At 42.2% G+C, this 23,391-nt stretch overlaps 1 long non-coding RNA gene across 1 annotated transcript; it reads left to right on the forward strand.

Moving 5' to 3' along the window:
• The first annotated feature begins 410 nt into the window (after positions 1–410).
• LOC309373862 lies at positions 411–18,701 on the forward strand. The gene is made up of 3 exons (XR_014170249.1): positions 411–448; positions 4,484–4,670; positions 18,208–18,701. It is a non-coding gene; the product is annotated as an uncharacterized lncRNA (long non-coding RNA).
• The last annotated feature ends 4,690 nt before the right edge of the window (positions 18,702–23,391 follow it).

Raw genomic sequence — 23,391 nt, forward strand, 5'->3', positions numbered from 1 at the left:
CCCCTCATCTGCCTCTGGGCTGTGACATTCCTCAAGCCCCTGTTGTAAATCTAAACTGTCTTCCTCTTCCTCCTCCCTGGAAGGGATGGGGAGGAGGTCTCCACCATTCCTCCTCTGCCCAGCCCCTGACAATTAGTTTTCTTTAACAGTGGAAGCAGGTTTTCAGATTATACACAGCTCTTCTTCAGGCTTTCATTATAAGAGCAAAAAAATGAACATTCAATAGCCCAGATAGAAATAACTGGGTAGTCAGGCTGATGGTTACTTGGTTGCAGAAGTTTACTGGCCATTGCTGTTGGCATGGAGATGGTCTAGGTTGAATGCAAACATGCCATTCTGATGTCATGTGTGATGTCACAAAGAGGATATGCTTTAAGTCTTGGTAAAGTCAAAAGCAGTTATCAAACAGACTGCATCTCAGCCCTGTCAAGATGGATCTGCATAGTAGGTGATGAATAATTTTATTTGGGGATGTATTAACTTTTACTATTGGGGAAACATTTTAGATTGGTTTGCTAGTTTGTAACCCATCAAATTGAAGCCAATAGATATACATTCACAACCCTGTACCCATCGACTTTATGTGTGACTTTGGGACCGATTCATACATTTCCTTTCTCCACTCTGTAGCAGCTTTTTCTCTGTATTTGAAAAACACACACCAAGAAGTAGAAGATAAGGAATCAGGAATACATGCCCTCTGTCTTTGAGCTCTTTGCTCTCCTACTTTTAAGGCTCTCTGGGTTCTGGGAGATGTAGGGTCTGGAATGCTTTCTAAGGACAACATGTCAGCCAGGGGTTGTTCTGGCTCTCCCATGATTTCTCAACTTTCCCCCTCATCTGCCTCTGAGCTGCTTCCTCCCTCAACCCCCTGTTGTAAATCTAAACTGTCTTCCTCTTCCTCCTCACTGAGAGGGTCACGCTGGCGAGGCAGTCTCCACCATTCCTCCTTTGACCCATCCCTGACATGGGACAAAGTATGAAAACCACTATCATGCATCTTTCAAAAGAGTGCTCACCTGGAGACAACATCTTGAAGGCACAATGAGAAATACATGTATGTTGTATGCATGCACTATAGAGTAGGGGCAGTGTGATCTAGACATGGTGCTGGTGGTATTTATACACCATTTATAAGACTGGTCATTTACAATATTCCAGACAAGTGATATTGCTGATTGCAGTTATCAAAAAGCAGACACATGCTTTCAATCAGACTAAATAGCCCCAGAGAGACTCACATGGCAAGAAGCATTGATGTAACATATTGCCTCCAGGTATCCGAAACAGGTTCTATTCTGAAATAATTTAAGCAATCATGGGCAACGGCAACTTTTTAACCTTTGTAAAATGCTTTATACCCATTACCCTTGAAATCATACATTACCATGTCACTGCAGTGGCACTCTCCATGGAGCGATAACATGGGCTTGACATATAGCCTCTGTAGGCCACGGCTGCTGTTTTCACCTTTGCAAAGGGCATTTCTTCTCTCCATCTTAAATTCCAAACCTTCAGAATGAACATTGTGCCCAAAAGGCCATATATGGTGAAGACTGAGCAGCCACTTTGCAGGCAGAATAGAATCAGGGCTTTCCCCCCCAGCAGGAACTCACTTGAACTCAGTTCTGGCATCTCTCAGATGGGCCCCATTGCCATTCTAGGTGAATGAGGGAGGTATTATTTATGGTGAGTTCCGGCACCTCTTTTTCTAGAAAAACAGCACTGAGTAGAATCTTTAGAAATGGAAGCAACATTAAAGGAAAACTCATACCCCATTTCCTTTTACCATTCACACATTCCACACAAATTGAAACTGGGTCTGTGAAAAGAGAAAGGCTCCTCCCTTCCAACTGACTCCTCTTAGCTCTCTTATTCAGGGCCTCTCACACCAGGCTAGGTGGGGTGTGTTATGTATTAAGATTAGTGGCAGTTCTCACTCAGGGCCACCAGTATGTAAATGAAGGATTGAAAACTGTCGCTCCTGATTGGTTAGCTAGTTGTGAGTTGTTACTGTTTCAAGTTACTTAGTATTATATAAAGCAGCCAGCTAGGTTGCAGTCAGTCTGATTCCAGGAGCAGTTCTAACTGCTGCTATAAAGAGCTGTGAATCCAACAGAGCTGTGTCCTTTGTCCATCTTTTCCACTATTTAACAGGGCGTACACACCGCAACCCTTTTGTAGTGATCAGTTATGTCAGGCGTATGGAACTTCAGGATCAGAAGCCAACAGCATTCCCTCAAACCTATCTATCTGGTCCTTGGGACTTACCCCACACCTCTCTCCAGCCACACTTCCTCTCCCCAGTCTTCTCACTGAATCTCCAAGAACATTTTTGAGTTTGACTGGCTGGAATGTGTCCTTGAATGCAGATAATACTGGATAGGGGAGTGTGTGTGTGTGTGTGTGTGTGTGTGTAAAAACCTGTACCAAGGTAAAAAATACATTTATTGGAACACCCACTTTTTTCTCTGGTCCCAAAGGTAGCTCAGAAGTGAAGGTGGCTGAGAAGTGTTGCCCACCTCTGACATGTGGTGAAGACCACTCCATATCCCCTTTATTCTCCTTTCTAGGGTTGCCATATTTTGAAGGGCAAAAAAGAGGATGTGGCGTTTGCCCATTCCTTGTGATTTTGTTTGTACAGAGGGATGGAAATGGTTGATGTAGATTGACCAATGAGAAAGCTCAGAGGCGGAGCTGCTTACCTGGTTTTGAGGCTCAGCCCAGGGGTTTTACCATTGGGAAATAGAGGAGTCAGAGTCAGACAGAGCCAGTAAGATGAACATAGCCGTTGTGACAGCTAGAGTGATAGACATGGATAGAACTGAGAGAGAAGAGTGTGACAGTGTGAGATGGTGCCACATTTAGCTAAGGCAACGCATTTGAGAAACTGTTCTGAAGATACTTAAAACTTGTTTGCTCTTCAATAAACTTTCATCTTCATTGTTGACTTTACAACCTGACTGAGACTTAGTATTTCACCAGAAGAAACCTGGTTGGTGGCAGTGGAAGAATAAGCAGTGGTGTACAGGTCAATAGTCCATGAAATGACCAGGGCCTTTGTAAGAACGCCACAAAGGACTATGGCAACTATCATTTTAAATACCCCTTCTATATGTTGGCTATAGAAGCTGTGATATATTGCTGAGGGGGGCAGGAGAAGAGAAGAGGAAAGCAAGTCTTCAACCGCCAGTTATATCTATGTCCCATCCAGAAAGTATAGCCAGAGACAAATATCCACCCAGAGAAAAATGTTAGCCCTGAAAAAGAGGACATGCCCTGGAAAAAGAGGACACATGGCAACCCTACTTGACTTGCCACAGTACCTGCTTGTGTGAATGAGGCTACTACATTTCAGCATATTGCCTCTTGGCTCAATCTGCACTGGTTTTCCAGAGGATGACTTGAAACTGAATAATATATCAGATGTCTGAGGTGCAGTGGAGCATCTGCACAATTGGTCAGTGGACTGAAAATGATTAAGATCACGATGGCTTTGGCACACCAAGTCACAACACTGAAATGGTCTTGCATAGGGAAACCACACCTTGTTTCCGGCAGCTCTGTGGCTTGTCTCAGTAGCCCCTTCTGAAAAACCAGAAAGCTTTCTACCTCAAGTGCATGGCTAATGAATGAAGCTTCTCCCTATTCTCTGCTGTAACCCACTCCTCCTTTCTTCTCATTTCACGTGGAAAAAAGGGTGTCTTGTCATTTGGAAAGAAGGACCCTCAATGGAACCAGAAAGAGTTTAAACAAAGGGGACTTGGGGAAATTCCTCCTTCATCTCTTCTGTGTGAAAAGGGCTGCTGAGAGAATATTGTGTTGGAAAAGCTGACCGTAATTCCGAGGGATGCAAAAACAGATTTCATTTGTGCACCCACATTTTACAGTTTTTGGATTTTTAAGGAGGAGAAAAAAACCACAAGCCTGGTCACATCACAGTTGAGGAATAGAGATAGAGGAAGGATATATTTGTTCTGCTTTTTGCAGTGTTGGGGACCAATGTGATATTCCAAACTTGATTTTGGATGGGGCAGCGACTCCCATGCAGATTGTACTGTTCTCCGGATTTTACAATACATTGTCGGTGCAAAAAGGTGTGCCAAAAATAAATATATAAAAGTGCATTGGAAGTGCATATTTTTCTAGTAAATACATTGAAAAGCGTTGAAATGTGTGTGTTTTTTATTTTGAAAGTTCATATTTTATACAAAATGCTTGCATAAAATATGACTTAAATGAGTGCAATGGGATGAACCAGGCAGAAGAGGAAGGAAAACTCCTATGGCCTAGTGCCAACAAGACCAAAATGTGGTGAAATGAGCCCTCCCCCCATCTCCTTCTACTCACTACACACGTCTTTTAAAATCTCCACAGCTCTTTGCAGCAGATCTTGGAGTGCTGCAGATTTGTGAAAATAATATTCCAAGCACAATGGACTGTTGCCCAATGACCTCCCTGCATTTGTGTTTTTTAAATGCAGCGTGAACTGTAGTTCTTTGCAGCTGGCAACCATCTGTCTTGGGTGACAATGCACGATTGCAATTTCAGGAGTGAAATCCCAACCATTGGAGAATTGCAGCACCTGCTGTGGCTGTGGAGACTGATATGAGGGAGACGAGTTTTGTTGCAGCTGGGGCAAATGAAGGCGTCCGGTTGTGCTGATGCAGGTACCGTGGTACCTCAGGTTAAGTAGATGAAGAGGAGGAGGAGGAGGAGGAGGAGGAGGAGGAGGAGGAGAAGTAGTTTGGATTTGATATCCCGCTTTATCACTACCCCAAGGAGTCTCAAAGTGGCTAACATTCTCCTTTCCCTTCCTCCCCCACAACAAACACTCTGTGAGGTGAGTGGGGCTGAGAGACTTCAATGAAGTGTGACTGGCCCAAGGTCACCCAACAGCTGCATGTGGAGGAGCAGAGACGCGAACCTGGTTCCCCAGATTACGAGACTACCACTTTTAACCACTACACCACACTGGCTCTCTTACTTAATTTGTTCCGGAGGTCCATACTTAACCTGAAACTTTTCTTAACCTGAAGCACCACTCTAACTAATGGGGCCTCCTGCTGCTGCTGCGCCGCCGAAGCACGATTTCTGTTCTCATCCTGCAGCAAAGTTCTTAACCTGAAGCACTATTTCTGTGTTAGCGGAGTCTGTAACCTGAAGCATATGTCATCCGAGGTACCATGGTATACCATTGCATTTGTTCTTTCTGCGCTCCTCCCAGTGGCTATTCCTCCTCTGGTCACTGCTGCGGATACAAACCTGTCTGTCTCCAGGCACTACAGTCGTCTGCAAGGGATTCCACATACCAAGATTAATGTTGCCTGCTTTCCTGGCAGGTTTGCAGTTCTAAGGTAGTTCTAAGGTGCTTGATTATAAGGTATCAAATAAAACCAGCATTTGCAAAAATGACATACATTAAATCAAATATAATGTTTTGAGAGACTATTCATGGAGGGACGACTTTTCAGTGAGCAGACTGCTTCGTGAGATTGGACTGTATGTGAAAGAGCTATATTTGTTCTCCGCAACCCTTTGATTTCAAACAACTATCCAGAGAGTCAAAAATGTTACAATTTGAACTAAGCAATTTCAAGAGGCGATTTCACATATGCAATCCAGAGGCCTTCGTGCAAACTCCTACAATTGCAATGATTCCGTTATCTCATTTCAGCTGCATAGCATACTCATTTCAAAAACAATGTGCCCCCTCACCTCAACATTTGGTGCACAGAATAAGGCAAGAGCCTTGTCAAAATAGGCAGTGCGGGGGAACCCTGAGAGCTACATTAAAGAGCTACATTTTAAACATGTAGAATGTAGCCTTGTATTTCTCACTTCAAAGACCAGATTACACCCGCTAATGTTTGAAACAACATTTCGTGTTATTTCCTTTTCCTTGAAGTTGTAGCTATCCTCGATGAGAGGGTGCCACATTACTACACAGCCCAATTTTATACATTCAGGGTTTACTTATTTTTGCATTGCTTAAACCAGTGCTTTTTTTCGGAGGGGGGGTGCAGGGGCATACATTCCCCTGAACATTTTGTGAATCTTTGTACTTTTGTCCATTTACTGTATTTCTTTTCCCCGATTTGAACTATAAAATGGTGATTTCATTGAGTCAAAATGAGAGTACCCCTTAACATTGTTGTTTATTTTTTTTGGGGGGGGAAGCACTGACTTAAACCTGCATTCACTCTGGGGAAATCGATCTCTGGGCTAGACCGAAGGAGCCGTAGCTCAGACAGCTTTACGATCCGCATCAATCACTTACAGCGGGTCCGGCACGCTTCCTCCAGAGCTGCGCAACAACTCCCAAGGAGCCCTGCTGTCTTCTCTCAGTCACGGCTTTTTAGCAGAGTAGAAACACGCAGCGTGTAAAGCAGCCTTACTTCTCCAAGCAAGCATACATAGACAGGTGTGCCTATATACAGCTCTTTATTAAAACATTACAGCATCAAAGGTCCGTCACTGCAGGCAGCCATTGCTGCAAACATGTCTCCCTCTCAGATACACAGAGGGAAGTGAAAGTACAGGGATTGTCCCGCCCAGCTTCTGTAAGCTGACGTCAGCAGGTGACACACACCAGGGGAATTTAACCAGATAAATTCTGAACCATCACATTCACACAATGTTTGTCATTGTAAACTATTGCAGCTTCCTTACTGTGAACTTTATTTCCACTTCAGTCCATTAAAAAAAGCCTCTACTGAAATAGTCTGTCTTTTATTAGTTACAGCTATTGTGTCTCTCTTCTTCCATCTCTGTGCTGGTTCCCAGTTCCCACTTGCCTTAATGTCACTTGTCGATTTCTGGCTATGGGATGTCTCTAAAAAATGGCATTTCTGTGGAGCATTAACTAATGCCAGACCAAACATCTCCTCCCTTGCTTGTGTCTAGTGACAGTGGGGGTTGCAACTTGTGGGGAGAAGCTTTGTAAATGCTAAAACGGTTTGAAGCTTAGCATTATTTTTTAGGTGATGGGGTGTTTCTCTCCACCAACAATCCTTTGCCACTGCTTCAAGCAGAGTAGCTTAGAAGCATTTTCCTTTTTAACTGGAATAGAATGTCACAACAGAAACAATGCATTCTTGCCCTCATTGACCAGGACTTCAGACCAGGTCTAGAACTCTCAACCCTATGTCTGTAAAATACAGAAGGTCTTGCCAAAGCCGTTGGCAAAGTGGAGAGGGAAGCATGGAGATCTTCCACATGATGGTGGTCATTTGTATCATGAGATCTTCAGTACAGAATCAGGGATGTCCAGGTAAGGTGGACTGTATCCACCCCCATTTTTATCCTCTGCACAGTGCCTACCACACTGCTAGTACTGGAGAAAGGTTACATATGAATTACAGATTCTAAAAGAGAGCCATCAGAAGCATTTGTGAATTGCTTCCCAAACACACCAATGCCCTACTGTCACTGGTCAAGCCATTCCTTGAGGAATAGATCTTCAGTGAATTTGCTTAATTCCCCTTTAAAGTCATCAAAGATGTTAGCCATCACTACAGTTAGTAGGAGCAAATCCCATAGTTTAGGGATGTGTGAGAAGAAGGGCTTCCTTTTCTCTGACCTCCCTCTTCCATCATTCAGCTTTGCTAGATGATCCTGGTTTCTAATTTTATGAGTACTGTTGTGCCAAACCTTTTTCTCCATTTCGAAACCATTCTCTGTGAGGTGCCTTGAGTGCTCTTTCTTTCATTCCACAAATCATCTCATCAGTGAGAGATGGGTGTCCGTGCTTCAATCAACGCCCAGGGGAATATTTCATGAGGTAACACCTTCCATAGAGCTTTTTTAGACCAGAAAGGGAGGCCGCAGTGTGCTGGAAATATGTTTACTGGGAAACACACACACACCACACAGGGACCTCAGAACAATAAAGTAAACTCAAAATTCTGTACCCGACAAAAATTCTAAATACATTCTGATTTGCATTGAGAATGAAGCATCAAAATGGAAGCATCTTTCACAGGGTAAAGAAACTTTTGAAAAACTGGATGGGTTTTTGCCACAGCACTAACTATGTGGGAGAGCAACTTCACCCTATCTACTTTTCCTACAATTTCCCTGCTCACCTTTCATCTGAACTTAAAAGCCCTAAACAGTAAGTTGCTCCAGCCCCTTAGTAATGTTGGTTGTCCTTTTTTGTAACTTTTCCAGCTCTGCAGTACCCTTTGTGAGGTGTGCTGACCAGAACTGTGCACAGCACTCCAAGTGAAGTCAGACTATAGATTTGTATAAAGGCATTATGATATTGGCACAGCAGTTTTATTTTCAATTCCTTTCCTAATGATCTCCAACACGGAGTTCACCTTTTTCACAGCAGCTGCACATTGGGTTGACATTTTCATTGATTTCTCCACCACAACTCCCCTTTCCTGGTAAGTTACTGCCAGCTCAAACCCTATCAATGTATATGCGAAGCTTAGATTTTTTTGCCCTAGTGTAGATAACTTTATGTATGTATGATGGTGTTGGTGATAGAATAGCTGAACTGTCTCACAAATTTTGGCCTTAGTCTTCCCGCATTAGCATGTCTATGTGACCTAGCTACTGTCAAGATGCATAACAGTTAGGAAGGGATGTTTGGGAACACAATAGCCCTATGTTGTCATTACTAACTGTTCAGGTGAAAGTTTGTTGATTAATTAAAGCAATCCAAGTAAAATGTTGGAAATGATCGTGGGTGCATCCTCCAAGCTTGTTTGGCAGACCAAATGCATGAGGGAACAACTTGTTTCCTTGTGAAAGGAGCAGAGGCATCAAATATGGGCTTAGACGAGGGGGAAAAAATCCACAAATCAGTAATTTCTGGGGAACTGGAACTCAGTGCAAATGCTCATCGTTGCATCTGCATTTATTTGGAATATAACCCTATTTGAGCAGACTGGATCTTAGCAATCCTTTCTGCTGCTGGAAATACATGTAATTCCATAAGAAAGAACACAATAAACCTGGGGCCTGGAGCCTTTTGAAGTGCTAGCTATATGAAGACAACTCTGGGAAGATTATGCTGTGCCTCCTGCCAATCAGAAAACCAGGAATAAAACGCCATCCCTCACCTCTCCCACATGCACATGAACACATGAAACAAAGCTCTGCAGCAATGTGCATTCAAATTTTAAACTAAACAAACATGGCATTCCAACACACAGGTAGCTAGGAAGCCAATCAAAGTGTTCCCACACAGTCAACTTTTCATCCAGCTTGCCTTCCTAAAATGCTTTCTTACATTTCAGATTTATCAGTTTTGCTAAGTGAAGGTTACTTCTCCATTCTGATAAAATATTATCCTGCGAACTGCAAAGTACTCATATCTGGTTTCAGTGTGGGAGGTACGACTTTCTTTTTCCATCTTGGTCCCAGTCAAGGTCATGCTATGTAGACCATACGACGCCTCCCTAACATTGTTGTAGCTCTAGTATCCTGAACAAGGCTAATTGCCTTCCTCCCCTTCCATTTTTTTCTCTCCCAACCCCACCCCCATAAACCACCACCACTTACAGCTGTCTGCCTCACTACTCACAAGCACTCACAAATGACCTAATCACATTTATTCTCCAGACACCGACCGTCTCTCACGGGGCAACAAGATGACTTCAGCAACAAGGTCACTTTTTGCTTTGTTGGAGAGTTCTTTTTGTTAGCAATAGTGTAAGCACAACCTTGTCGGTATCTCTTATGCACACGCACACACACACATCTTTTGGGTAACATACTTTTTGCCATACGTTTTCATTAAACAGAAAACACTTGGCCAGCCACTGTGTTATTTTTATTTCAAGAGAAGAATTTTCACCGGCTTGCTGTGAAGTCTGTGATAATTTTTCATTGGATGTCCCCACACCTGCCCACAATTTTTAAAATTGATTTCTTTAACTGCTTCAAGGAACTTCAGCTGATGGATAGATTATATGTTTGGATCTCTCCCTCCCTCCCTCCCTCCCTCTCTCTCTCTCTCTCTCTCTCTCTCTCTCTCTCACACACACACACACACACCATTAACCAGTTTGGGCTTAAATCAACATAAAAATGGAAATTTGGAGTTGGTCCTCAGACAAAACATGTGAGGGTTTTTGAGGGAATAATTGTATAGAATTCCTGAGGGAGATTTAGCATATTTTCTGCTTCCTATGTTCTAGGCCCTGGGCCCAAACATTCAGAACGTTAGCAAATCCTGTGTGTCAATCATGGCTAAAATCAAGAGCTCTGCTTGCGTCCTTTCTGTTGAATTATTCTTCTGCTTACAAATGGTTGGGAAAAACAAGGTGACTTCAAATGCACTGTCAGGGTGTTTTAAATGACCATCTGGTGGCATCTGAAACCCTGTTAGCGCTGTGATTCAGAAACATTTTTAAAAATATATCCCTGAAAACATGTTAAGAATACTCTTGAGAGTTCCCATTCATATCCACTTAAGTGAATAGATAAACAGGATCTACCTAACCTAATTGGGAATAAAAATCAATACGGCTTCCTCTTTGCCTGTCAGCTATATCCCGTTCCTTAGGCTGCATATTGCTTGGGCTACAAACAATTTAGTAGAAACCTCCACATAAGCTTCCAATTTATTCTGTTCATCCCTTGGTCACAGCCATCAGTTTAGTTTAATAAACGGACAAAACCACAGGAGAACATCGCATTAGAAGAAAAGCGATGGCTAAGTGCATTTTGTATTTTGAAAGGTCCAGCTTGGTGAATATGGGCATAGCCTTTTCAGCTATTTAGTTTGTTTGAAGTTGCTACTGTTGCTGCAAGAAAGTTCATACAAAGAGTTATGAAAATGTCTGCACATTGTCTTTAGACTGGTCCCTTAAGTGGTGAGTTTTATGACAACACACACACACACACACACACACACACACACACACACACACCCTAGGGGCTAGGCTACTCTGGGCCAGAAGGCCCTGTCCACAGGTTCCATCGAGCCACCAGAATTTTTAGGACCTCTTTGATGTACCTATGGAAGGGGAAGAAATTTGATTCAGTTCACATTTAGGTGAATTTGCATAATGTGCACATTCAAAAACAATGCATGAACAAAACAGCTATCCGTCTAAATTCACACTTCTCCAAATCTTGCAATGCAGTTCTCCAGCAGAGTAATGTGTACAAAAATGAACATACAGTCATACCTTGGATCTTGAATGCCTTGGCTCCTGAAGAAATTGGCTCCTGAACAATTGAAACCCTAGAAGTGAGTGTTCTTCAAGTTTTCAAACGTTCTTTTGGAAGCTGAATGTCCGACGGGGCCTCTGGGGCTTCTGATTGGCTGCAGGAGTTTCTCTCAGCCAATCAGAAGCCATGCTTTGGTTTTGGAAGTCGAATGGACTTCCAGAATGGATTCCATTTGACTTCCAAGGTACAAGTGTACTAGGATCAAATGTTCATTTAAAAAATAGTAAAGATAGCATATACAGTAGTACCTTGGGGTACATACGCTTCAGGTTACAGACTCCGCTAACCCAGAAATAGTACCTCGGGTTAAGAACTTTGCTTCAGGATGAGAACAGAAATCGTGCTCTGGCGGCGCGGCAGCAGCAGGAGGCCCCATTAGCTAAAGTGGTGCTTCAGGTTAAGAACAGTTTCAGGTTAAGAACGGATCTCCAGAATGAATTAAGTACTTAACCCGAGGTACCACTGTACATTAAGGGAAATTGCATTGGAGAAATGCATATACTAGGCATTATTGTAGACAAAACTCTACAGTCAGGAGAAATTCACACTAAAATGCTGGTGAATTTTCATGAGGATTTCTTAAAAGAAAATAAATTGTGGGGGAAACGTGGGGAACTGAATTTAAGACTAGAAATGGAGAGAAACCAAAATTGACAGATTTATTCATACCTAGATACAGCTACAACTTTTGGCAAACCCCGGCCAATACAAGTGATATTCAATGCTAGAAGTAACAGTGTAAACAACCTCTTGAAATGAGGACTTCTTGATCCCAGTTGCACATATGACTTATTACTTCTGAAAAAAATATATTTCTTGAAACATTGTTTTATAGTAAGGTAAGGCTAGCTGTGTGTACTTGCAGCAGATACTATTACAGAGCACTGGTAGCATGTGTCATTATTATTATTTTTTAAAAGAAAACATTTTATTTTTCGGTTGCTTAAAGTTACTTGTTCATACTATCTGCATAATGAATTGTCCTCTTGGAGGCGATAAATTATTTATTAGAGTAATGAACAGATCAATCAGGGCAGCCATGTAGCTGCAACACAGAGCTTTTGGCAAAGTGGGGTCTGGATGTTTACATTTATCACCGGAAAGCCTTGACTTTGATATAGACCTTTGAGAGGCATTTATTAATCATGATCTCATTACAGTTTGGGGTAGACTAATAGCTTTTTATTTGTCAGAACAGTGTCTGATGATTTAGCACTGTTGTCCAAAAGTACAGGCTTGGTTCTGCTATTTAACCTTCTGTACAAGTTTTGAAGATCGTCTTGTATCCATTTAGGCAAAGGATGCTATCCCTGCCTGCCTTCTGCCAGGCACTTCAATGGCATCTGTTTAGCAGGAACAAATGCAAGGTGTGAATGCTTGCACACAGAAAACCTCTCAGGGCCCATCGGAGAAAACACCCTGAAAACATACATCTGAGTTTGCAAGAATGCACAGGGGACCTATGCAGGACTATGCAAATACAAGCAGGCTCAATGACTGTCAGTACGTGCATTGGGGCAAAACAAGCAGACTGCATTGGGTAAGACTATTGAGGGAAGGAAAACACTTTCTCTACCCCAGGTGAGAAATGGGGATCATCAGGAGCAAGGAGAACAATTTAGCCACCAATCAAATTTCTTCAACACCTTCACAACCATGGAGTGTGGTGTAGTGGTTAAGAGTGGTAGACTCGTAATCTGGTGAACTGGGTTTGATTCCCCGCTCCTCCACATGCAGCTGTGGGGTGACCTTGGTCTAGTCACACTTCTCTGAAGTCTCTCAGCCCCACTCACCTCACGGAGGGTTTGTTGTGGGGGAGGAAGGGAAAGGAGAATGTTAGCCACTTTCAGACTCCTTCAGATAATGATAAAGCCGGATATCAAATCCAAACTCCTCCTCCTCCTCCTCCTCTTCTTCTTCGACATGAGCATTTACCAATGTTTGATTACCTTTGCTGGGAGTTTGTTCTCTACTTTTGCTCAAACTGTCTCCTTTATCTCTTCGCTGCTCTTTGCTCTGGGGTAAACCATAGAGCTTTCTGAACTTGGTAAAGGACACTCAGGGGAAATTGTGTCAGCCACCCAGGTCATCGGCCTGTTCCACAGATTAACCAGATATGTGACAGAGGAGCCAGCCATGCCAACAGAAAAAAATAATAATCCCCAGGGCCCTCTAAAAACCAATTCGATCAATTAGTCTCTGCGGCAGACCATTTTAATATACCCCTCCTTCCAATAGCAGAGGAAAATGCCACTGGGTATCTAAAACTCACCAGGAGATGATCTGACCATGACAAAGTGTCAGTTTTAATGCCCCTACAATTTCAGATCACTCCCTGCCCATACTATTAAATGCATTTTTTTACAAATTTCAAAGGCTATTTGTGTTTCAGTTTGCACATCTGTCAAAAAATTGCGAATTAGGGAGTTTCTTACAAAAATACAAACAAAATCGATTTTCTCCCCAATCCATAGGTAGTGAGTAGGGACGCGGGTGTCCCTGTGGGTTAAACCACAGAGCCTAGGACTTGCTGATCAGAAGGTTGGTGGTTCGAATCCCCACGACGGGGTGAGCTGCCGTTGCTCGGTCCCTACTCCTGCCAACCTAGCAGTTCGAAAGCATGTCAAAGTGCAAGTAGATAAATAGGTACCGCTCCAGTGGGAAGGTAAATGGTGTTTCCATGTGTTCTGCTCTGGTTTGCCAGAAGCGGCTTAGTCATGCTGGCCACATGGCCCGGAAGCTGTATCCCTGCTCCCTCGGCCAATAAAGCGAGATGAGTGCCGCAACCCCAGAGTCAGTCACGACTGGACCTAATGGTCAGGGGTCCCTTTACCTTTACCTTTATAGGTAGTGATGATAGCAAACACTCTCAAGTCAGGAAACAGCCTATAGATTTGATTCTGTCCCCTTACCCTGAGGTTTTAGTCCTTACTTGTAAGGGGGAAATGAAGAGGAAGCTAAAGTCCTGACTCTTCAAGCCAAACCCAGTGATCTGACAGCTCTAGACCAGAATGATGCTCAATGGATGTTGCTTCCAAGAACATGCACTAGGGAACACAGCCTTAATTACTTCCACAACCAAAAAATGAATACAGGAAGCCATGGGGTGTGGAAACCATAGTTATTTCAGGTCTTGGCATCAGATATTATGGATCCCAGGTGTAGCTCCTCAAAATACCTGCCAAAGCAACTGCTTCACAGCCTAAATATTCTCAGAACTGTGCATATTACTCTGGGAACAGGCCCAACTCTTTCAGAATATGGCACCAAGCCCTTAAGAGTGGGAAGATACATATTAGGCACATTAAACATCTTTTAGAGCTTATTAGAGAGAGAGAGGGAGCTGGGATTTAAGATAAGTGTGTGGTTAGAAAACTCATCTAAATACACCTCTATCTGAAAGGTGAAACAGTGTGTACTATATCGCTTGAAAGCAATGAGTGGGAATTAGTAGCTATGCCACAGGCTTACAAATTATTCAGATCAGATTTGGCAGCGCGCTCATTGGAAAAAAGCATGCTACAGAAGGAAATTCAGTGAAGAAATTCCATTAAGCCAGCCCAATGCTGTTAAGGTCTCAGCCACAGTCACAATGTTATGCCCTGCAAGGCTCCCAGAACAGAATCCAGCCAATGGGAATAAATTGATTTTAAAAGACAGGTGAACTGTCTGAGCTGATCTGTAGGCTGCATTGATGAATGTCAGTTACATTTGTTTGTGAACTGCATTTTATTTTAGAAGGGTACCATCTTGGGGCAGGAACCTCTCATCTGGCTTCCACTCTGAACAGCAACAATGGGGTGTGGGTGGGGACTCAGGTCCAATGGCTGAAGGCGTCTCCCCAAGCCTCTCGATCCTGCATGCAAGATTTTCCCAGACCACATCCCTCACTGTTTCTGCTCTGCACCCTCTTAAAGTATGTTTGTCTAGCTGAAAGGTCTTTCTGAACTCTGGTGATGCATTTTGCTTGCATGGGTGGAGAAATGTGAATGTGTCTGCTTTTTATTTTTATATTATTATTATTATTATTATTATTATTATTATTATTATTATTATTATTACATACCCTTCAACATTTTTCTAATGAAAATAGGGAGTTCCATCATCATCATAATATTCTTTCTTTATGTATACCCCACCCATCCAACTGGGTTGCTCCAGCTACTCTGGGTGAATTCCAACATATATAAAAACATAATAAAACCCTAAACATTTAAAAAAAACCTTCCTTATATAGGGCTGCCTTCAGATGTCTTCTAAAGGTTGTTGAATTACTTATCTCCTTGGCTCAGAGGTCACATAACTCCATACCCACCAACATTTCGCTGATGAAAATAGGGATGCTCTAAGGAAAAGTGGGACATTCCAGGATCAATTCAGAAAGTGGGACAGCTTCTGTAAATCTGGGACTGGAAAATCTGGGACTGGAAAATAGGGACACTATTGGAGGGGGGGAAGAAGAAGAAGAAGAAGAAGAAGAAGAAGAAGAAGAAGAAGAAGAAGAAGAAGAAGAAGAAGAAGAAGAAGAAGAAATTTCCCTGTAACACAGCCACTTGTAAAGCCAGTGTGGTGTAGTGGTTAAGAGCAGTGGACTTGCACTCTGGTGAACCGGGTTCGCATCTCCGCTCCTCCACATGCAGCTGCTGGGTGACCTTGGGCTAGTCATACTTCTCTGAAGTCTCTCAGCCTCACTCACCTCACAGAGTGTTTGTTGTGGGGGAGGAAGGAAAAGGAGATTGTTAGCCGTTTCAAGACTCCTTAGGGTATTGATAAAGTGGGATATCAAATCCAAACTCTTCTTCTTCTTGTAAAGGGGAAAAAAGATGTTACTCCTCACTTTTGCTTTCTGTTCCCTCTACTTCCTACCCTTCATACCTTCATATGAAAATGAGTTTGGTCTAGCGCTGAAAATAGAAGCTTGGAGAGCATTCATACAAATTTGAGCTTTCATATAATCTGGAACACAGTGACAAATAAATGTTTTCATAAATAAATAAGTGTCCTGGAGGAGGGGATAGTTGGTTGCAACTCTGAGCAGAAGGACTCCTACAAGGTGAGATGAAGACACACATCTTCTTGTAGGTTCCACATAGTAAAGGTAAAGGCACCCCTGCCCGTAAGGGCCAGTCTTGCCAGACTCTGGGGTTGTGCGCCCATCTCACTCAAGAGGCCAGGGGCAGCGCTGTCCGAAGACACTTCCGGGTCACGTGGCCAGCGTGACATCGCTGCTCTGGCGAGCCAGAGCTGCACACGGAAACACCGTTTACCTTCCCGCTAGAAAGCGGTCCCTATTTATCTACTTGCACCCGGAGGTGCTTTCAAACTGCTAGGTTGGCAGGCGCTGGGACCGAGCAGCGGGAGCGCACCCCGCCGCGGGGATTCGAACCGCCGACCCTTCGATCGGCAAGCCCTAGGCGCTGAGGCTTTAACCCACAGCGCCACCCGTGTCCCTGAGGTTCCACATATCTCCATATAATTCTGAATGCCATTTCTTCCATAAGGGATTCAATTGTGGTGAGCAATATTAAACTGAAATGGTGAAGGTTTCTTTCTTTGCGTGAAGCTTTTCCAGGAACACGGGCATTCTTCTTAAACATATGCACAACCCCCTTCATGTTTTGTTTCTATGTTTCCAAACCCATCGAACACGTCATGTTTTTTCAAACATAATGTGAGCAGTAACCTTCACATGAAAGCTGAGTGACACACTCCTCAGTTTGTTCCTGTTGTGCTGGTGCAAGATACATTCCCATTAGCATTTGGCTGTAGACCTAAGTAGGCGGAAGACCTCTCTCGCTCCTCCCCAAGCCTGCAAAAGGGTTAGAATGCAAACACAGACATAATATAAATCAGAGACCCCCCCAAAAAAAAAATCTCTTGTGCTGGTTAAGTGAGATAAAAGCATAATTTATATGTGCCACATCACAGCCACTCCCCTCTATCTCTAAGCTTTAACTAGGGAATTAGCATGACACTGCCTGTTTCCAATAAGCTTGTGCCCATTTCATTGTACTAGCCCCTGAAAAGAAACATTTTTAAAAAATTAAATGATGCCTGTGGCACATCTGATATCAATGATGCAGTATGACTGAAATTATAGACCTGTTTTTCACACACCGAAGCAGCCTCCCTCCATTTGCTCACAAGTAAATCACTGGGGCTGAAATCACACATCAGCTTTCAGAACGAGGCAACTTGATGGGAGTTCTTTTGGCTACAGTTTGCCAAAGTTCAGTTTGACCCTGAAGCGTATAATCAATGGACCATCCTCCATCCCTTCAGAATGCAAGTGATTCAGGCCTCAGGGAAAATTTGCACTCTGTCAAAATTGCACGGGCTGTTGTTGTTGTTGTTGTTTTTAGAGACCTAGTTAGGACCGTATCAACGTGTCTAAAGAGAAAGCCAACTCGTGCTTCAATGGAAAGAAACTGAGAGCACCAATCTCTCTTCTTTTCCACATGAATAAACAGCTAGAGATGAGATCACATGGGAGTTTTTGGATGGAAACAAGCCAAATAACACTTTACTCTTAAAAAAGTCAATGACACATTGGTCTCCTGAGTATGCTGTTGAGTTGGCAGAAGGAAGGAGTAATTCTGCCTTATACTACCTCGCACCGTGGGTTGGTGTTGTTCAGGTACACTTATAATTCATTTTCTGAGTTACCAAGAGACAAGAAAAAACTTTCCAATCATTCAGCAATTCACTGTGTTCAATGGGGATTACTCCTGGGTATGTGTGTACAGTCTCACAATTTCGCTCTATCATTTCTCACTATATGCCTAGTTCACTTGACCATCTTAAGGGGACAGTTACTAATGCCTTCCATAGATGGTTCGAATAATCCAAAAAAGTTTCATCCATAACTGATTTGTGATAGCTTTTCTCCTGCAGAAACAAACTGTCATAAGACTTACAAATGTCACAGAGTTTGGGCAATTATGGATTTATCCTGCACAGGCAAAACGTTCAGGGAACAGTGAAGGCATTTTGATGACCGTACATGTTTTTCAGGCTACTGAGGTTCACCTAAAGCTACTTTTCAAGACAAACATAGAGATCGCTGCTTGGGCAAAACATCTGAGGAATCCCAAGGGAAGCAATATATTTTCTATAAAGATTTCTGAAACAATTTAGTGGGAACTTGGCAAATCCCTGCAACCAAGATGCTCAGCATATTCAAGAATTCACAATGGAAAGAATCGTATTGATGAAAAGTTTTATGCTGCCTTTTCTATTCTGTCCTATGGAATTGTTTTTATTATATTTGATCTGTATCTTAATGTATTTTTAAAAGAGATTTTTATTGGTGCAAACCACTCTTACTGGTGATGGACCAATCAATCAATCAATCAATCAATCAATCTGCCAGCTTGGGTGCCCTATGCTCCGCTCACAAATTTTAAATGTATAATTAATGGTGGTGTTCTTATTAGAGGTAAGCAAACTGACTTTTCTGTTGCTTATTGGGAGGTATATGTGCCAGCTTCCTGTTTGTTTTCCCTCAATAAAATATTTAGAGAGCAAAAACAATGTGTAAACTGAGTGTCCTTTTCTCGACAAACATATTTATAAAATGTTAAAAAGGATTTGCTTACTCACTGACTGTGAACTCCCTGTTCTTTGTTATATCACTGAGAAGCTTTGTTTTCTTCTTTTTCTGAGTAATGAGTTCATTCATTCTTTCTCGAGATAGGTATCTTCTCATCTGTAAAATAATATTATTGAAAAAAACCTGTCTCTTGAAATACTGATATTCCCCTCACCCTTTTTAACCAGAGGACATTGGAAGGTTTTATATACTGCATAGTCTGAGAAATACCCCAAAATGAAGAAAATAATTTTTTGCCTGGGGAGATCAGACAAAGAGACAAATCACAAATAAGTGTTTTGGGTAAACTAGGGGCACAATTTTATTTAGTAAGAACTGTGCAGGGCTTCACTAAAAACTCTCAAGCCACTTAGAGACTCAGTCTGCTTATTCATTTGCTTATTTTTACATTTATATCTCATCTCTCCTCCCAAGTTCAAGGTGGTATATTTGGCTCTCCCACTCCTGTCTTCACAACAATTTGGTGAGGTAGGTAAGTTGAAAAAGGGTGAATTGGCCCAAGGTCACCTAGAGAGCTTCATGGCCAAGTGGGAGTTTGAACCCTGGTCTCCCAGGTCCTAGTCTAATACTCTTATCACTACACCAATAGGATATGATGAGCTCACCTGGCTCTTGGGCTGAGGAGTAATCATGCTACTGCTCCCATTTAATAGGGTGTAGCTATACCTACACCCTATTCTTTCCTGCAGTAACCTACCCTCACTGATCTCACATCTCCAGGCAAGTGCAGCAGGTGGGACCCCCAAACAATCCATGCCCATTGCACAGGTCAACCGGTCCTTTGTAGCAAGTTCTGAAAATCCCCAAGTATCTATAAGGTGCCTCTGAGAGCGCAGCAGATTTCTAGCTATCCTTGGGACTCAGCTATGCAGTTGCAAGTAAAACGTTTCAAGTGTGTTGCAAAGTGCATTATACAAATGTGGCGCTAGATGGCGATGGTGGGCTATGGCAAATTCAATATATTTTTCAAAACGTTTTGTAAAAAAGCATTTTCAAAATGTTTTTAATATGTGTCTAGATTCCACCCTGGTCTGCCTACGCACCTCTGTCCATTGCAGCCATCTAATGAGCTACTTAATAACAAGAGTCCCAACAAGCTGAAGCCAAAAGGGATCAACTGTAAGAAGCCACTGAATACTTTTGAATTTGGCCAGCTACGAGATACTTGAAGGGGTGGTGTGTGTGTGTGTTGTTTTTTTTTAAGGGCTTTATTTTTATTTTCAAGTTACAAATTAAGGGCTTTTGTTACTTTTTTTTTAAAGCAACACATTCCTATCAAAGTTACTGGCCTACCATTAAAAGCTAATGGTTTGTTGTTTGAAATTTAGCATTTGCCATGGATTGCTGCAAACGGAGTTTCCAAAAAATAATTTGTGCATGATTTCTTTAATTTCTTAATAGTATTCTAGATTTCAGGGTTATAGATCACTTGCTTGTGGTGGAGGGTTCCCCTTAAATAGCAGACAAAGCCATTCCATCCAAAATTGAATGGCTGATAAGCCTTCCTCAGATCTGGCCTGTTAATTCATTTCCTGACCCACATGACCATTCCTGTATGGTTTTATAAAATCTCTCAGTTGAATATTTTAATCAATTTCAGCAAAACAAAAAACAAAAAACAGTATTTTTAAGTGATAGGAAACTGCTGTCTAAGCTTGAGCTGATATGTCTATATAGGAGCAGAATGAAATGCATGTGTGAATTCACCACCAAGGGTTTTATGCAGTAGGTAATTTTGGTTTCCTGGTAGAAAAGTGCTTGGCAAGAGCTGAGCTCCAGTAAAGCAAAACAAGAAGCAGTCTTTCTTCAGAGTCAAAGAAAAATGAATTTGCTTTGCTGTTTCTCTCCAGATCTATTTTCGTCCCTTCACAGCCTAAGAATGTCTATCCCCCAAGACCAAATAACAAATGAACTGTAGCAGAGATCAACCTCTTATGTGCAATATAGCCAAAAGAAAATTGGATCTCTTCAGTCCTGACACTTTGCATTCTTTGTAAAATGGAACCCTACAGCAACAGCAGGTAGAAAGATTGACCCATCTACTGCCTCTTTTTATCTGCCCGCCCCCCGCCCTTCAATTCGGTTTATATACAAACATTTTCTAAAGTGCCCTTATTTGCAACACTTGAACCCTTCCTCCTGTCCTCCATCCAACTAAACCAGATTTTGCTCTATTTGAATTTTCAACTTGAAGTTGAATGGAAAAGGGGGTGGGAAATCCAATTGGTGGACTACCACTTATGAGTACAGTTCATCCAGGGCGAGGCTCTACACCAAGTAGGGACTGAGATTGGTGGCGGCAGGACTTTGTATGCGTTGCGAGCTTAAAATGCTGCAATGTTGTTTTCCCTCACTGCATTTCAAGTCACGTTGGCATGGTGTTGTATACATCAGTAAGGTTTGATTTGTTTCTAAGTCACCAGCTGTGAGCGGAGGGGAGCAGGGATGCAGTGGTGTAGCTTGGGGGTCTGGGGCCATGACCTCGGGCACAAAATCCTGAGGGGGTGCAACCAGGGGAAAAAGATTTATCAAAATTCATTTGGCAGTATAAAAAAACCAAGAATGAAACACAAACTCCTAATCGATAAAATATATAGAGAGATAGGTGGACTGGCATTACCTGATTCAAATTTATATTACGATGCGGTCTGCCTAAACTGGTTAAAAGATTGGATTGTGCTAAAAGATGGAGATTTGCTGGACTTAGAAGGATTTAATAATCACTACAGATGGCATGCTTATTTGGTGTATGAAAAAGGGAAAGTGCATAGGGGATTTATGAATCATGTTATAAGAAAATCACTATACATAACATGGGCAAAATATAAGAATCTTTTGGAACTGAAAACACCACGCTGGGCTTCTCCTTTAGAAGCAATTACAATAAAAAAAGAAAAATATGGAAATAGGTTGGGCCACATATAAGGATTTGATAAAGGAAAAAGATAATAAATTGATATTAAAAGACTACGGGGAAATCAAACAACACCTAACAGGCTGGATCCAGTATCACCAATGGCATGAAGTGTTCAGGGCAGATAAGAAAAATGGTTTTTTTTAAGAACCTTCATTATTGGATAAAGCATTGTTACAGATGAACATCAAATTAATATCTAAAACTTACATGCACATTATTGGAGTGGGAGGTTAAAGATGAACAGGTCAAGAGGGAATGACCAGGTGGGTTTTAGATATAGGGAAAACAATCAATTTATCAGCATGGGAAGAATTATGGGGAAAGAATTGGATATTTACAGCCTGCGAAGCGCTACGGGAAAATGTAATCAAGATGTTTTATAGATGGTCCTTAACACCTGCCAAAATAGCTAAAATGTATAAAACAAAAGCAAACCTGTGTCGGAGGTGAGGTAAAGCAGAAGGGATACTTATACATATCTGGTGGACCTGTGAGATGAACTTAAAAAAATATAACTTTCTGAAAAATACAGAAGCATTCCTATTAGGAATAACAGACACAGGTATAGCAAAAGAAGATCAGAAGATATTCCTTTATGCCACAGGCACAGTGAGAACCTTAATTGCCAGAAATTGGAAAAAAGAATTTGTGCCAACAAAAAAGGAATGGCAGGATAAATTGTTAGATTATATTGAACTGGCCAGATTAACGGAGACAATTAGGAGTTTAATTTTGATAATTAAATTGTCAATGGTGGTGGGTTTGTTTGTATGTATGAGTTGTTGTGGACTATGTTGTAAATAAATAAAATAAATAATAATAACCAGGGGGTCTTTGTCCCGCTCCGGCAGAGCGCAACCTGGCACTCACCTCTGGGGCATCAGGAGGATTTGCCCACCAAGGACTGCATCGGCTGGCCTGGCTCCCCCCAACCCCAAGCAGGCAGGCAGGCAAACAGGTGGTGCAACATTGACCCACTTGGCTCTCATGGGGAGGTGCTTGCCTGCCTCGGGTGCCGCAACCCAAGCTACGCCACTGCACAGATGCACCCTCCCAAGAACCCCTATTCATAAAGCTGTCATCTGCACATGTGCAGCCATCCATGCATATTCAATAGTTGTCTCAACTGTACATAGCTTGGTTTAACTGCAAAGAGAATGTACCTGAAGTTTTCAATTCAGTTGGAAGCTGCTTTGAGGGAAAGCACATCAAAGGGTAGTATAGCTCAAAAAAACATTTGGGATTGTGGCTAACGTTCTATGCACACAGCTTCGGAAACCTGCAGAGGGAGCACACTTGGTGCAGAGCAACCTATCACAAATTCACAGCCAGATATATATAATTGTCCAGTAGCACTTTAGAGACCAACTAAGTTTGTTCTGGGTATAAGCTTTCATGTGTATCTCAAGAAGTTTGCATGTACACAAAAGCTTATATAGTGGTACCTCGGGTTAAGTACTTACGGTAATTCGTTCCAGAGGTCCATTCTTAACCAGAAACTGTTCTTAACCTGAAGCACCATTTTAGCTAATGGGGCCTCCTGCTGCTGCTGTGCCACCAGAGCACGATTTCTGTTCTTATCCTGAAGCAAAGTTCTTAACCTGAAGTACTATTTCTGGGTTAGTGGTGTCTGTAACCTGAAGCGTATGTAACCTGATGCGTATGTAAC

The sequence above is a fragment of the Podarcis melisellensis genome, assembly GCF_964234715.1.
Source record: "Podarcis melisellensis genome assembly, chromosome: 7".
In the NCBI taxonomy this organism is placed as follows: domain Eukaryota; kingdom Metazoa; phylum Chordata; class Lepidosauria; order Squamata; family Lacertidae; genus Podarcis; species Podarcis melisellensis.